The following is a 5,159-nucleotide window of genomic DNA, read 5'->3' on the forward strand; positions in this document are numbered from 1 at the left end:
AATGATAACTCGGGTTATATAGAAAGAAGTATTTCAGTCATATAAGGAAAAGAAAAAAAGCTTTGTTTTCCCCAAGGAACAAGTATGTTCTGCCCTCTCCACTCTTAATACTTCCTCCTTATGGGCAATGTCAGCATGTTACTAAGCAGGTATCTCTTTACATTGGCTGCCAGGAAGCTTCAACTTCAATGAGCAAGTATATTTACTTATAATTCTACTAGAGGCTCGGTGCATGAAATTTGTGCACTCGGTTGGGGGGGGGGGTCCCTCAGCCTGGCCTGCCCCCTCTCCCAGTCCGGAAGCCCTCAAGGGATGTCCAACAGATGGCTTAGCGCTGCCACGAAGGCAGAAGAGGCTCCCGCCACCACTACTGTGCTCTCCAGCCATGAGCCCGGCTTCTGGCTGAGTGGCGCGCCCCCTGTGGGAGTGCACTAACCACCAGGGGGCAGCTCCTACATTGAGCATCTGCCCTCTGATGGTCAGTGTGCATCATAGCGACCAGTCATTCCACCGTTTGGTCAATTTGCATATTAGCCTTTTATTATATAGGATGATCTGCATGTTTGTGACCTAGCTTTCACTTACGCTTTATTTCTATTGCCTTTATATATGGGGTAACCCTAATTTTTAATTACATTTTACTGTAAGACTTTTATAAGCCACATCAAATCTAAGAGTGAAGTAAGAAGTTAGAAAGTCAGAAAGAAATGGAAAATTAATCACTATCAAACACCATTAGTGTAAAAGGCAAGTGTTATGAGCTTATATCAACAGAAGATTAGTCATTCTGGTTCTCCACAGCCTGTCCACATATGTCCTGGATTCATCACTAACAAGCTCTGTGACCTTAAGCAAAATATTTAACCTCTCTGTGCACATTTTCCTCAACTATATAATGGGCTTAATAATAGTACTCTTCTTATAGCATTGTTGTGAAAGTCAAGTGAGTTGATTCTGTAAAACAATGCCTGGCAATAACAGGTATTCTGTTAGCTACTGTTGTTATCAAGAACAAAAAAGAAGACATCATTATTGGTACAAAGAATCTCAGTGTCTAGTAAGATAAGTGCCTACACACAGACAGGAAAAATAGTGCAAAGGATGGTTTCATTGTTACTGTGTTTGACAACCAGCTCATTCAAAAATCATACTCTGCCCTTTTATTTACATTCCTGTCACTTTCTATATGTAATGTAGAGCCAAGAGAATTTTCTTCCTTAAATTCCAATCTACAAACATGGGGAAGTTAATATTTCATTGACATTTAATCTAATTGCCCATATGTGATAGCAAGATTATAGTACTTTGTCCCTGACATTTATGTTGCCTGAACATCACATGGCTTAAATTGGCCCACAAGCCATAACTGTCTTCAATTGCTGTCTGTCTTTAACTTTTCTGGATTGAGAACAAAATTTCAGCACCAGAGTACATACTCTTTCACATGCAAACAAACCCAAACACACAAGCACATGTGTATACACAAAGGAGGTATGTGGGTACCATAACTGAACCCACCCCTGCCCAGTCAATCTGCTATTATTTTTCATCATTTCAATTGATTGTGCAGCAGTCAACTGGACTGATCATGTGGTGACCCAGCCTGGTCATTAAAACAGCTGTGATAATCAGATCAGCTGGCAGTCAACTTTGTTCATCTAGAGATGGCAGGAGTCTCCCATGTCAAAAAATTTTGCAACCCTGAGGTAGACTTTATTATTGTAGACAGCATTCCTTTTTCAGGCCATTAACATAACTGGGATCCAATTATCAAGTTCACTTAAAGCATCACTTTTTGAAACAAGCACATAAACTGCAATCAAAACTTGGAATGCAGTGCTCACTTCGGCAGCACATATACTAAAATTGGAATGATACAGAGAAGATTAGCATAACCCCTGCACAAGGATGACATGCAAATTCATGAAGCATTCCATATTTAAAAAAAAAAAAAACACCTTGGAATGTATGTGCTACATCTACCGAGATCCTCCTGTTAAATAGTTAGAAAGGGGTGCCACAGAGACAACAAGGCTTTTTGGCTCCGGTATAAAGGGCTGGATTCTTATGGTGCTTTATTTCCCAATTTGTAATTCCAAAGTCTGAGCAGTGCCGATGTCTAGTTAGTTACATCTTCATGTCCTGTATGGTGGTGGGTGCAGCTGGACAGAAGCAGGCTGCTGGTTCAGTGTGATTGTGTGGCCCAGCCTGAAAAGCCTCCTGGGACCATCAGTGTTCTGCAAATTACAGTCGGCCTGGCCTGAAGGTCAGCAGCCATCCCCCAGCAGGCACTGGCCGTCCCAGCCCACTGCCCTTGAGAAATTGGTGTGCTGCAAAACATATTTGCTCAGATACAGAGAGAAAGCGATTCTTCACCTAATTATATCCATTTGGCTCTGAACAGATAGATCAGGTCTCTTTGTGGGGAAACAAAGCAAGAAGGAAAGGGACGTTTATGTTTACTTGCTTGTTAAATCTCTCCAAAATTTTGTAGGGAAGCTGTGTGTAGCTAAAATTAGATCATGAATGTTTATGCTTTGTGAATTGAACACACTATATAAATGAGGAAATGGAAAAGTGAGAGAAGGATAGAAAGAGAGAGGTGGGGCAAGAGTATGCACCCCAGCGCAGGGCTGTCTTACAGAAATGGCCATAGTGAATCCCTATCTACAAATAGCTCCCAGCACAAATGCTTTCTCTCTAGCCTGTCAAAATAACAGTCATTCTCCATCATTGAAATGCTTCTCTGAGTGCTGCTATTCAATCTTTCTCGGCTCTATGCAATGTCTTGACTCATTTGCAAAGAGAGCTGAGTGTAAGCCAGCATTTCACATGTAAGCTGTTTTGCCAACTTAGGGTTAAATCAGTACACAGAGAAGCCCAACTGGAATGGTCTGAAAGTACCCACACAACAGCTTGGGAACCACATAATACGGGTGCACCAGCCCAATGGGGCAGAGCCAATTGACCTCAAGTCTATTTGGACAAAATCGTACAGTAGGTAACATTTTCTTTGGCCCAGGAGGTTACCAGAGCTTTTACCCGCTATCTTCCTTCTTAGCTGGTGTCCAAAACGAGTTCCCTTATTCTTTATCTATTCCGTACTCATCTTCATTCTTACTCCCCTAATTTTGTCCTCTTAGACCATTCATTCACACTAAGATATATGACCATTCTCTTGGGTTCAGCTGTATTTTAATTGGGGTCAACATAAAAGAGATGAAACTCTGGGTGGAATTTCAGGCCTTGTTCAGAGAAGGACTTAGGGCCATGTAAACCTTTCTGACTGACATTCCTAAACATCCCACCCTGCTGCAGGTCGCCACAGTCTCTGTTCCGTAGTGGACCTCAGAATCATCCCTTGTGGCTAAAGCTTTTTCTGCACAGCCTTGCAGAGGGCTGACTTGGAAATTATCTTGAGCACAATGCTTGGTCCAGGAGCCCTGTGAAAGCATGGCCCTGGAGCAATAAGGCAGGTAAAATAGCTGGGAATGAGAGCCAACTTCCAGCCCAACTCCACCACATTCATCTGGAAAATGAGGATGTTCTTTGTCATCTTGACCACACAGCACCTTGCACAAAGGCAGCTGGAGCCTATCTAAGAAAGCCTTTGAACCCCTCAGATTAAAGGGATTGTATAGTTTAAGAACAAAAGGATTCAAAGCTCTACTGTACAGTTTAAAACATTATTACTATCCTGGCTTCTGGTCTCTAAGAGAGAGCCACTGCTTTTCTAGTTATTTTATCTTAATTTGCAAACAGTCCTAGCTGAATTGTTCATTTATTTTCAAAATCATGCCATTAGTTACAAGGTTAAGATTCAAATGGGCAGGGGAGAAAAAAAAGAAGCAAGCCAGTAAGAAGAGAAATGGACACCTAGATCTTTAGTAAGAGTTTTGTTTGCAAAGCATGCATTTCATTCCATCTGAAGGTAAAAACAAACACATGTGGGGAATGGTCTCTTCACTTCCAGCTCCGTGGCATCCCGGAGTCTGTCCAACTCTCCTGTCCTGGCTTAGGCTGAACAGCTTTGGGGTTCTGTTCTGGAAGCACTAGCTCTGTGAGACTACCATGTGGAATGCCCTATTCTTGGGGAGTCCATTATAGATCTCCAAACTAGAGGTTTGTCTTGGAGGTTCATGAATTTAGCCTTAAGGAAAAAAATGTGATTCAAACAACAAGTCATAGTTATTTATATTCAGCTCAAAAAACTTCTGGCTAAGAAAGGAAGAAAGTAAGATGTAAAAAGGACAAACTGTGAAAGTGTCATGTACATCAGCAATATACTTAGTTGAAGCATACTAACCAATCTTCTCCACCATGTTCTATTGGTGGATTCATTCTTAACTCAATCCAAAATTGTATTCAATTCTTAAAAAGAAAGAAGAAAGAAAAGAACAAGACTGACTTTTTTGATTCTGTCATTAACTGTGGTAAAGGGTGGTTTTTCAGCCCCTAGATGGCTAAGGGCACTTCATAATAGAATCCAGCGCCTTTCACCCCTAAATCACTGATTTGAATCCAACCCAGGTCACTACTGACAGAATGTTATTACCTCTAGGTGCTGTCTAGTGGCCCATGTGGAATGAGTTGATGGTCTCTGTCCTGTTCCATGTGGGTAGTTGCCCACATCACCTCGTTGTCAGTTTCAAACGAGAAGCCAAGGAGTTAATGGATGTGGCACCAGAGCCCCCCTTGCCCTGGGAGGTGGTGCCCTCCAGGTCGGAGTGGAGGGCACTGCCTGCAATGTGTGAAGCCAGGCCCCAATCTCCCTCATCACTTTCTGGGACATCAATCCATCTCATTGTTCCATAATAACCTTTGCCATGGACAAAGAATAAAAGGCACGGCTGGGGTTTTATCCAGGATTTATTTCCATTTTTCCTGGCATGGAAGACTCCCAGTCGTGAATGCCACCCGCTTATGTATATCAACTTTCAATTCACCATCCTAATTAGAAAAACAGGAATTTGTAACACCAATGCCATATGAATATTTAGTTTTCAAATAAAATGTTATTGTATTATGTTTTTCTATTTGCTTTGATGTAAGAGATTTTGCTACAGAACAAAATAAAAAAAAAAAAAGATTTAAACTCAACCAGAGCCACAGACACAGTACAGGAATTTCTATTCATGAGGACAAAGGCACGCATGTTG

The 5,159-nt window shown here is 41.7% G+C and overlaps 1 non-coding gene across 1 annotated transcript; it reads left to right on the forward strand.

Moving 5' to 3' along the window:
• The first annotated feature begins 1,836 nt into the window (after positions 1-1,836).
• LOC138999812 (U6 spliceosomal RNA) lies at positions 1,837-1,943 on the forward strand. The gene has a single exon (XR_011469456.1). It is a non-coding gene; the product is annotated as a U6 spliceosomal RNA (small nuclear RNA).
• The last annotated feature ends 3,216 nt before the right edge of the window (positions 1,944-5,159 follow it).

The sequence above is a fragment of the Myotis yumanensis genome, unplaced genomic scaffold, assembly GCF_028538775.1.
Source record: "Myotis yumanensis isolate MYYU_CA2020_CCGP unplaced genomic scaffold, mMyoYum1.0.hap1 SCAF_1, whole genome shotgun sequence".
In the NCBI taxonomy this organism is placed as follows: Eukaryota; Metazoa; Chordata; class Mammalia; order Chiroptera; family Vespertilionidae; genus Myotis; species Myotis yumanensis.